At 38.4% G+C, this 12,170-nt stretch overlaps 1 long non-coding RNA gene across 1 annotated transcript; it reads left to right on the forward strand.

Annotated features, from left to right (window-relative positions):
- The first annotated feature begins 1,887 nt into the window (after positions 1-1,887).
- On the forward strand, positions 1,888-8,717 carry LOC134618987 (uncharacterized). Its single transcript, XR_010091951.1, has 4 exons — positions 1,888-1,948; positions 2,175-2,269; positions 2,607-2,683; positions 5,991-8,717. It is a non-coding gene; the product is annotated as an uncharacterized LOC134618987 (long non-coding RNA).
- The last annotated feature ends 3,453 nt before the right edge of the window (positions 8,718-12,170 follow it).

Below are 12,170 nucleotides of genomic sequence, written 5' to 3' on the forward strand. Positions count from 1 at the left end.
CACTTTAAATGCATCACCGTTAGTGACGGCCAGTCAGGTGCATGGAGAAATGACCTTAACGAACCTTAACATTTTATGATTAAACCTAAAAAGAAAGGTAACAGTTTAACCAGAAAGCAAAAATTAATTTACAAATTATATTAATTGATCGTCATCAATAATACGAAAAAATAAAAGTGAAACCGCAAGTTAAAATTATAACTTAAAAGTTGAAAATTATTAACAAGATTTCGGTTAGCCAACTGTAGTGGTTTGCTAAGGCTGAGTATTAAAATATTAATAAAAAGCTGGAAATGATTAGCCACTGGTAGGTAGGTTAGCTTATGGAAACTGTTCAAACTCGTATATAATAGTATCGGAGACACTGAATCGTTAGCAAACATTGTACATAAACGGTTATTACAGCTGTCTAAAATTAACAATAAGCTATAAATTATTAACTCAAGGTATTGACTTCAGAGTAAATGTAGCTAATCAGTTAGTAAAACGTTGGATAATTATTAGCCAATATTATAGCCAGCAGCTAAAATTCTTAAATTGGAAACTGTTTAAATTATTGTATGTAATTAATGGCCAATTTATTAGGTACATTTTGCTAGTACAGGGTTGGGCCCGCTTTCAGAACTGCCTTAATTCTTTATGAGACAGTCAATAAGGTGCTGAAAACATAAACCCAAAGATGCTAAACTTATTAGATTTAGATGTTATGGCTGGAGACCATTTGAGTAAACTAAACTCATCGCCATGCTCATGGAACCAGTTTGAGACGATTTGTGGTGCCGTGTGTTATTCTGCAGCCATCAGAAGATGGATACACTGTGGTTATAATGATGGACATGAGCATCAACAATACTGTGGTGTCAAGTACAACATCTCCCCGCGTCATTATGCCAGCAACAGCCTGAACTAGTGATACAAGATGGGTGTATTCTTTCAATTCTTTCATGTAGTGTAAACCACAATCTGACACTACCCGCTAAATGTTGCAGCAGAAATGGAGACTCACAGGGCCAAGTAATGTTGTTTTCTCAATCTTGTGTTGTCCAGTTTTGGTGTGAATGCACCGTTTCTTGTTCTGAGCTGACAGGAGTGAGGTACCCACCTGTTGAAATTTTAACTGACAGTGTGAATAAAGGAGTTTGTTGCCAAAAAATGGACAAACAGCTGAAAGTGTCTATAAAACATAACTAAAAGGAGTGGAATATTGAAATAGTTGACCTGAACTAATAACTGGGAATGTGTGTGTTTGGAGCTACTGACATAACTACATTTCTACTCTAAGAAATACAACAAGCCAAATTCAGTTTTGTAACCTTTTCTAGATAAAGTGAAAATGATTAGTTGCTCCCATCGTAAAGTCTGCCACCTGACATTTAGTTATATTCCAAGCATGCACATCTAGCCAACACGGGTTAAATTACACTTGAAATATTGCCGGTGCGCTCAAGCTACCAGCAGCCCTGCCTGCAGATGAAAGGCATAGAAATATTTGATTGTCATTCTGCAAAAGGAAACAGTAGCTGTGCTGTTTTCACAGATTCCTGAGGTGAGAAGCGGCTGCTTGTTATCAAGTCCGCACACAGAGAAACCTCTGTTGAGCTGCCTCTGGTCACACTGACAAGACTCCTCACCTGTGCCATAATTTGATGCTTGAAAGGAGAACTTTGACTGCAGATAACTGGAAGATTTGCATTTTTTACATTCTTAGCAGAACCTTTATCCCCACAAGTCAGACATCAGGTGTGGCTGCAGTCATTACAGGACAGAGAGTCACTTGAAAACTGTATGAAAGAAAGAAAAAAAAGTCTCATCCACCCTCCCACTGGGTGTGGTTTGCTTCTAATATAGTCGACTGTGATCGTGACTAGGCGTTTCACTTCTTGAAGCTGAGCACTGAGTTTACATCTCAGCAGCTGCAAACCATGGCCACAGTCACTGTTGAATACTGGTAAGTCTAATGTATTCTGTGCACACAGTATCAGCACGCTTGCTTTTCTTTCTACTTATTCATTATGCTTTTAAGATGTAGCTTTACTTTGAGATGATTTTTGTTTTTAAATGCACCATTTAATTTATCATTTATGTTGCTTATTTTTTTCTGTATTTCAAACTAGAGCTTAAAGGTGTGGTAAATGTTGATGTTGATGTTCCCTTATTGTTGGTTTGTGGCACAGTAAAGGATGAAGTTATGCTTTTCGCTACCGGGATCTAGCTGGTCTCCTCCGGCAGGTTCCTGGTGTGAAAGTAACAGGACTCACAGGAGAAGACAGTAAGCTGCTCTGGTCTTTATGTCATACATTGTCTGTGGAAATCCACTCATGCCATTTCAATTACAAACATATTTCACTGTCGCTTTTTAAGTTTCGTGCGGGAAAATAAAGTGTACATATACAGTTTTCTTTTATTATTATTTACTTATTTCTACCTACCCATGAAACATGTCACAGATCTGTATTTTGGTGGTAGAAGGAATAAATCAGTATTTCAACGTGGCATCCTCCCCCCCACACACAAAAAAACAGTTTAGCCAGCAGTCATGCTGACAGTATGTGTGTGAAATGATATGAACACGGTTTCATTTTTGTGAATTTCTCGCCCCATCGCAGACAGTTTTGAGGTGTCAGTGAATGGTGAGCTAATCTACTCCAAGCTGAAGACGGGAGAGTTTCCTGATAATGAAGAGGTTAGTGAAATGTAGATCTACATCTTATTCAGACTGTAGTGTCCCTTTTTTCAACTGAATTTATGTTAATTTGAACACTGTGCTGTTCAACAACAAAGCCAGCTAAGTACAGTTTTCTTCTGCTTCAAGCTGAACAAACACATGATTTTCATGAACATAAATTAGCTTCCTTTTTTTTTTTAGTGGCACATGTTTTCAAGCCAACTTTTGGCTTGTCATTCTAACAAGGAAGTACCTGGGCTCTGTTTACAAAAGCAGGTTTATCAAACAAACTCTGAGTTTGGCACTGAAATCTGGATTGAATAACCCTGAGATGAGGACACAGCAGATCAGAATTGCTTCAAAACCATTAGTTATTAATTGGGTTAGTGTTTGTCTTAGGCAACTTGCACACGAGTTATTTTTAAATTTTAAATTTTGCACTTTCTTTTTGAAAAACATATCTGTCCACATTAAAATGCAATAAATGATAAGTGTTTTTTAGATCAGAGGTGGGCAATTCATTTTCTCAAGGGGCCACATGAGAAACTTGGGACTGTTGTGGATGGTGGAACCAATAAGCTAAACTCAATGCTGCTCGATATTCATTTTATCCCTTTATAAACTGATTAGTGCAGCAATATAATCTTAACTGTATAGAAGTGTTGGCCAATCAGACGTCTAGAAACAACAGCACAGCATCGTTTGGCCTCATAAAAAAGACAAAGATGGTTTCTGAAGGTTTTTAAAAGCTCAGTGATCCAAAACACTGTTTAGATGTGAACCAAAGCTACTTGTAGAAAAGGCTCCATTTACCAAAACAGCCATGTATGTGTGCAGAAGTCTTCAGCCACGTGTTATAATGAGGCACATTTTTAGAAACTAGAAGATGTGTTTTTACTTAGGCAGTAGAGCTTTGTTTCTACATGTCTATGGCTACGTTCACACTGCAGGCGAAAGCGCATCAAATCCGATTTTTTTGACCCTATGCGACCCATATCCGATCATGGTATGATAGTGTGAACGGCACAAATCCGATATTTTCAAATCCGATCTGGGTCACTTTCGTATGTGGTACTGAATCCGATACATATCTGATGTTTTAGAAAGCGACTGCTATTTGAACGGTCATGTCGCATTAAATCCGTCTTTTACGTCACTGACACAAGACAGACGCCAATTATCAGCGCCGGAGAAGCGCTCGATAAGACATCGCGAACGCTTCCTGGCCATCCAGTGTAGATGTTAGTGAAACTGTTGGGAAGACAACGTGAACATTTTATTTGTACTGTATAATCTGCAGATTCTGACAGAAATCTGCAACTATCCTTTGAAGCACCGCTCCTCTAAAACAGCGATAAGGATAATTATTAGGTTATTTACATTATTATGTAAATAACCTAATAACTTAAAGCAAAAATTGGGAAACGTAAAGTCCGAAGTCTTTATATTAAGGGCCATCAGTCGAACAATATTGTTTGCTCTGGGTCTAAACAGAGCGCATTGTGTGTGACGTCTTCTTTTGCGCATGCGGGCCGCTTTGAGCGTTCACACTAGAGCGCGTTTGCTGTCGCATTCTATTTGTAGTGTGAACAAGCAGACAAAAAAAATCGGATTTAATCAAAAAATCGGAATTGAGCATTAAGACCTGCAGTGTGAACGTAGCCTATGTTTGTTCTGATTAAGGGAAAAAGTCTACATTAAGCAGAGACATTAACCTAACCTCTAACCTAACCCCTAACAAAGATTAAGTGATTGCTAAAGCGATGAAATGTTTGAGTGCAGAGTAACTTAATAACGCTTGACAGCTGCCTCACAGTCCACAGAAAGATGTCGTTTGTAGATTATATTTTAAGATGAAAACAAGTCCACAATGATTGCTCTGTTCTCATGCTGATAACAGACTGGTTAAAAAAAGGAATTAACTGTAACAAATAGCAAATACATAACTGGATAACTGGGTTTACAGTTTGTGGAGGTGTGAACTTGTACGTGTTAAACCTCAACTGAAGAAGCTAATTTGGTCAATAATAAATAACACTAACCTACTCTACTTGTGCACTCAATGCACTTTAAATATAAATATTTTTAGCGACTATCATTCTGCTCAATATTAATTTTATCCCTCATTCTGTTCACATTTATCACACTTATGTTACTTTCTTTCTATATGAGAGAGATTCTGAAATGGTTTTGACTTATTTCCATTAAAAGAGATTTTAAAAACCCAAACAAATGCACATTTATCTCTGTAATCCTCATAGTTTTTTCTTATTTTAAAAATGTAGATTTTAAAATTGTTATGAGTTATGTATTGCAGTAATAAAGCACTTTGAGTGAGGCCATTTGTTGCTGCCTGCAAACTTATAATACTTTATAATAATTTGATTAACAAATTAATAGCTTCTTATTTTATCATATTTATGTTTCGACTTTTTGAATTCTTCACCCTTTTGTAGTTTCTGTTGAACTCTTCACCCCTTAAAAGCCTACAGGGCGTAACCCTTCAAGTTTTTTTTCCTGAACTGAGCAGTTTCTGTCGTATTTCTGCTTACAGAATTGCATTAGAAGTTAGTAAGTAGGGTGGTATGCCTTTGCAGCTGCCCTTGAAAAAACTTGGAACTATTTGAATGATTATCAAACCACACTTTTATTAAGATTTCCGGAGGTGCCAGAGCTCGTCATCATGGGTACAGGGAGGTCGTCAGATGTCTTCTCTATGGGGCAAAGAATTAACTGAACTCCCTCTTCAGTGTGTTTTCTTCTGTGATATTGTTTTATTTTACTGACCCAACTCGTATATTATGTTTTAGCTGCAATAACACACAACTGTCCCGACTCTTTAGTTTAAAAACTTGCTTACAATGAAACAAAATTTAAACTAAATAAACTTTTTTCTTTCTTTTTTTTACAACTTCTGTAAAATGTTGTAGGCAAAGTAGGCTGACAAATTAACTGTAGCGCTGCATTTATAGATAGTCGACTGGGGTCACAAACGAACCCCCAGCTGTGTGAGCTTTGATGTCGACAGTATGATTGAGGAAGTGAAGCTGTGTCAGTCATCTGCAGGAAGGGCGGGCTTAGAGAGAAACTCGGGCTTTGTTGAAGTGAGCAGACAAGTGTCACAGACTCTGTTACTGTGGTAACTGACCCAGGGGTTATTTCTGGAACCGAAAACCGAGAGTTTTTTTTCTCATAATCAGGGTTAACAAACTCAGAGTTTTCACTAAACCTACTTTCTAGAACAGGATGTGTTGAATTACTAACTTCATGGGGCACGCTGACAGCTCACCACACATCAATGTTAAATATCTTTGTGTTCAACCAGCTGACAGAGAAGGTGAGAGCGATGGTTCCAAAAACGAAAGGAACGAAAAAGAACTGGAAACAGAGATGCTCTACCCAATAGGAGATGGAGGATGAAACGCCAGCTGTATTTGCACTGACTGTATTTGACCGATGTTCTTATTTGTTTGTGTGTTTCCCTATTCTCTATCCAAAAAAATTAACATAAGCATCAAAGAAAGGGACATTAACACATTTTGTTAATTAAAAGTGTCACAGATCAGACAACTTGTTTGCTGTGAATGCACACACAGATGAGATGCTGATGGGAGCCCATCAGAGGACCTGACTGCTGATCTGCACTCCTGTTTATGAATGCACACACTAAAAACTGCATGTGGTGTGTGCATGATGCCACTGGAGAAGCTTTTCAGCCGACCCTGGCCTGAAGATGTGCTCTCATCAGGTCTGTGTAGCACAGGTTATTATCAAACATATCTAAGTTTAGTTTACATTCATCATTTGGATTTTCCCTTTTTAGATAAACAAAAACATTGTTTCTGTGGCTTGAATAGAATAATTGTGAATGAGGAGACTGATGTCACTCTCATGTATCTGCTTTAGGATAGCTCACACAGGTGAACAGCAGTCCTTGTTAGCCCCTTGATTATTATGCTTGTTTAATAGAAACTTCAATTTATGGAATAAACGAGTGTCATGTTTTAACTCTGAGCTGCACGTCAGCTGTGACAAAATGGTTTTTTGAACACTGTCGAATACACGCAGACTGTTTTAATTCAGATCTGCTGCTGTGGTCTCTGCACACTTCCTGTCGTCTGTGGTGCTCTGCATATATTCCTGAAGCGCTATGTAGTAAATGTGTCAAGCAAACAGGAAGTGCAGGGAGTTTTAAATAGTTTTGAAGTGTAGCTGAAAAAAACAAACACATTTTATCACATCTTTGAAATGTGCACAAAGATCTGATCATCAGTTTTGTGCCTCACAGTGTATTGTGTGAAAAAATAAACAAACAAACATGAATGATGGGTTACAAATGGACTCTTTCGACACAAATGAAATATAAGATTTTGATTATGGTATGTTTTTGTGATTTCCAGTCCTCTCTATGTTAAGCTGGGTGTTGTCATTGTGGATAAGCTAACTAGCGGCTAGCTGCAGCTTCATATTGATGGTGCAGACATGAGAGTGACATCCATCTTCTAATCCAGTGGGTCTCAAACCTCTTTCTACCGTGCCACAAATCCCACAAAAGTTTAACGTTCATTAAGAATAAGAAATATCTAAGCTGAATTTGACTTAAAATAAGCTTCAGATTAGCATTTGTAGCATTAGCAACCTCAGCAGCACTTTATAGTAATGTCACACTATTAACCATTAATATAGCAAATTCACCATTTATATAGCATTATCTGCCTTGGTATGTCATTTATATACACAAATGTTTATCCATCTGTTACTGTTACCCTTGCATAGTTAACACTGCTACTACATCACTGCTAACAATAATCACAGTCATAATAATATATGTGTATTTATAAATGGCATACTAAGGAGGAGTAATGCTTCATAAATAATGAATTAAGCACTTGCTAATACCTTAATAATGCTTAATAGTGTGACATTATCATTAAGTGCTACCACAAACTGTCTGTTTATCCCCTCCCCCTCTCAACTGGCCACCCTTGCCCCACAATAGTGCCCTGCCCCACTGTTTGAGAAACACTGTAACATTACCTGATAAGCAAGAGAAGTTACAAGAGTCGAATAGTTTTTCTTTTTTATCTTTCTTTTACTTAGTGAGCCTTCCAGTGTAACATTTTTAAAGAAGCGAAGACAACATGAGATACTTCGTGAACTTTTTTTTTTTCTAGGAGGTATTTTTATTTTAATGATATGTGGTGTATATGTTTTATACTTTGCCACATATAAAAAAGCACATGGGACTATTATTTTTGATAGACCTGTGTGGTGAGTGCACTGTCATCTGATCTTTTTAAAGGTTTAGACAGATTTTGAATTGGTGACACATTTTTAATATATGTTTCAAACACGTTAGCTTTGTTGTTCATGTTTGGAGCTGGTTTTTTTCAAAAATGAAATAAAAACAAAGAAATCACTGTTGAATCTCTGATTTGCTCGATTGAAGCGATTTTCACACCCGGGCTGATGTCATCCGCAGGATAATATTATCAGTCACTGTAATGAAAGGAAAAACTTTCTCAACTGATTGTCATATCTGATAAATGATATTAGTCTAAATATACACAAGCTGTGTTATATGATATATTTGTTTATATATGATACAACAAACAAATATATATTCAAATATTTTATGACTTTTTGAAAATCTTATTGTATCATACACGTTCAACCCGGAAATGAAGCATTATCAAAGTAAAGTCTCACTGTTGTCATTTTTTAAATGGTGTCTTTGTTTTCCACTGTGTGAAAGGATTAAATCTAAAGCTTCGCCTCTCTGCTGTGTAACAAGTTTTTCTTTAATTAAACATGCATCACAATGACACACCAGATTGACGTGGTGTTTCCTATTGTCACTGAACCACTCCAACTTGCTGTTGTTTGCTATTGTTTGCTATTGTTGCTATTGTTTCTACAGTTCAGAAATTCAACAGCTATGTCCTGTTGAGGCATTTCTAAAACCAGGAACAAAAAAGGTGTATTAGCTGGAAACTATTTTCCTTGATGGAGTATTTGGTGTTTGGTGAAACTGGGAGAGGCTGACATACAATAAACTACAACTGAATAAATGGCATTAATGAATTCCTGAAAAATACAACATTATAAACTGAAATATATCATTATTTTCTCTAATTTTACCGTATTTAAGCTATTTTCTTATAGTATGTGTTGATTGTTTTGTGTGTAGTATTACAGGAAGTGCCCATCATTTATATTTTATCTATTAAAAAAAACAAACAAATTTAATGCACAGAAAGAATAACCAGACACCACCTTTTAAAGGACATCAGACAGCTGAAACAATGCAAAGCCATGGCCCTGTTTGGTCTTCTTTCAGAGCACTTATAGAGGTCGCCATCTGTGTAATCTTTGTAGCTTATAATCCATAAAATAAACAGATCATGATAATAACCGAGGATTTGTAAGCAGCTGCTTGGATGCTCGGGTTCACTGGAAGATTAAAAAAACTATCAACAGGAAGCACAAAGCCACATCAGAGGGTCAAGGTTTTCTGTTTCACAAACAGTGCGACTGCATGTATGTCATGGCTGTAATGGAGAAACATGCACATACTACACTGAGAGCAGAGTTTCGGTGCCCCATTAATGCTCTATTGTTAACGCTGTAATTGTGTCTCTCTCAGCAGAGACACCCACATCTTATTTATAACAGACAAGTTGGTCTTTATCTGTTTTCTGTGATTTCTATAAACGCTGTCATTCTCTGCTGCTAGCCAGTTCCACTCTGTTAAGCCTAAACTCTCCACAGGTCTTTGATCCTGTTGTTTGTGATTGCTCCTGTAAGCTGCTTTAGCTGGTAAATGTTTACTGACTGTTAATTGGCGGTAATGTGGAGGAATCTCTTTAACGCTGAAGCTTGTTGAGTAAAGCAAAATTTTGGGGAACTTCAGGCATCTTCAAGCTTCAGCCTGCTGATTGGTTGGGCTTCTTCTGTGTTCCTACAAGGAGTCTGCAAGCTTTCCTGACGGGTTTCTCCCACAGTCCAAATAGATACGTGTTTGGTGACCTGGTTATTCTGAACTGAGATGGATAATGCAGATTTTTTTTTCTTAGTGATTATGATGGTTGAAAGAACTTGCAATATCACAACAATGTCCATATAAATAATTGTCCTTGTGCAAAACGAATGAAGTTCAGAATACAACAGGGCAAATATTACTGTAAATAATACAAATACAGTCAGATTTTGTGTTGAATTACAGGATGTGGGCAAGTTTGGTTTCTGGAGAAAGGAATCTGTACTTTTATGATCAAGCCTGAAAGTTAGAGCTTGATCAGATGAGCTTGAACCATCCATTAGTTTTGCTGCCTTTAGCGTCAGGATGATGGGGGGCTTCCCATGATGCACTGAGCATTTTTTTCTCCAGCCTCTGCAGTGTTGTAGAGGTCAGATCAGACCTTGGGCAACTTCATGAAGTAATCCATGGCTGCAAAAGATGCAACTTTTGCTGGAGTTGGTGACTGAAAAAAGCCCCAGAGGGCCCGCTTCTATTCGTTCCATCAGGCCCCACACCAAGCGCTGCTACAGTGGAGAATCGGACCAATGAGTTGTTCCCTTCTGGAAAAACAGCAGTCCACATGAAGGTCCACGTCCTATTGACAGCCACCCCCTTAGGTGGTGAGAGGTCACACCACAGGCTAAAAAGGTCTGGCCATGGAATAAAGCCTAGGCATAGTTTGGCCAGCCTGCACTCTCCACAAGCCCGTTAGAGAGCCATACCAACCAGTTCTAATCCAGGTGTGTAATATAATTGACAGATGTGTCCTGCAATCGCTAAAGGAACCAAAAGGTGTCCTTTGGCGCTCAGACACTCTTGCTGCAGATATATCTGACACTGAGAGACAGACAGCAAAGTCCTTGTGAGGAGATTGGAGGAGTGATGGTGGTATAAGTTCTTGGTGGACCAGTCAGGAGAACGTGGCTTGTGTCCTCGGGGGCGGGGGGGGGGGGGGGGGGGGGGGGGGGTTTACTTTGTATTTCCGATTGTTTTTTACTGTCATTCCCACTCTGATGTTAGGCTTAGGCACTAAAAAGCACTTGGTTAGGACTAGAAAATTATGCTTTGGGTTAAAACACAAATAACTTCACAACAATAACCCTGCTTGTTGATAAATGACGCACTGGAAATCAACAATTTACCCCATAACCCAGCACATCAGACACACTAAAGCAGTTTAACAAAACAGCATTAACTGATGCCAAGGGGACAAGAGCAGTATGTGTTTGTAGAAATCGAGTTTGTTGTTCCCACAATTAAAATTTTAACAGTGCAACCATTGATTTCATTCATGAACCCCCCCCCCCCCCCCTCAGAGTCACATATTTGTTTAACTATCAGTATTTTTTGGTTCAGTGAGTCCTGCAGTCTGGCGATCTGTACCCCATCTCTCACCCTATAGTAGCTCAGATAGGCTCAATTTTACACCCACTCAAAGTGTCACAGTCGTCTTGTGTTCAGTGCACTCAAATTATCCACTGAGACCTTTCGTGACTGGGCACCGTGGTGCAACGGTGGTTAGCACTGTTACCTCACAGCAAGCAGGTCCTTGTTTCAAATCCACGGTGTCTTTCTGTGTGGCATTTGCAGTTCCTGCTTGTTTCTGTTCCACTGCGTCACAGAGATTAAACTGGTGAAACTTTGCTCTTGAATGCAATCATGCTCTCGGTTAAAGAATAATTCTGAACGATATAAGAGTTGATGGCGTAAAACTGATTTGGATGCAGTTTTAACAGAGCTTTTTTTTCATACTTAAAAATGTCACGTGGTTATCTTCTGTTCTTATGACGTTACAACGGCTCATACATGCTGGGAAAAAAATAAATTCAATTATTTCTTGGTATGAAGGTAACATTTTGCATGGCTTCAATAAATACACTAAAGGTATTGTACAGAAAAAAAGCAGCAGATTCTGAGGGGGCAGGTAGGGACTTTTCTAGATTTGGTTTATTTTATTTTGAATTAACGTACAGTGATTTGCCATTCAAAAAAAACACATCAATTCATGTGCAGGCCAAGTTTCGGTTTCAGTCTGGTCAAACTGTCACGCCGCGCTAGCCCTCTTTAGTCAGTATACAGCTAATTCACTGGAGGTCTCCATCTCCTGAGTGCATAACACACCCACAGTTTAATATTTGTGGGTTTGATACACTTTCCATGATTGCCCCGCTGTTATGTATCTAGGCTAACAGCAGGATGTACTCACAAACACAGCCAGATTTTACCAGAAATCTGGAGTGTATGTGGTTTACATCTTTCTATTTTCACTCATTTACTGAGAAAAGCTCATGTATAGCTATGGCCTCAGCCCACCACAAGCCTTTGGCCTGGTTTCCCTTCCTGGGAAATGGATTTGGTGAATTCTGTATCTGTGTTGAAGTTGCTGTTTCTCATGGCAACAATGCTTTTTTTGTCACATGATGAAGTGGTCACATTTGGTCCAACTCCCAGTTCCCACGAAACCATTTCAGGGGCCGTGTTCTG

This window comes from Pelmatolapia mariae, linkage group LG1 (genome assembly GCF_036321145.2).
Source record: "Pelmatolapia mariae isolate MD_Pm_ZW linkage group LG1, Pm_UMD_F_2, whole genome shotgun sequence".
Lineage (NCBI taxonomy): Eukaryota > Metazoa > Chordata > Actinopteri > Cichliformes > Cichlidae > Pelmatolapia > Pelmatolapia mariae.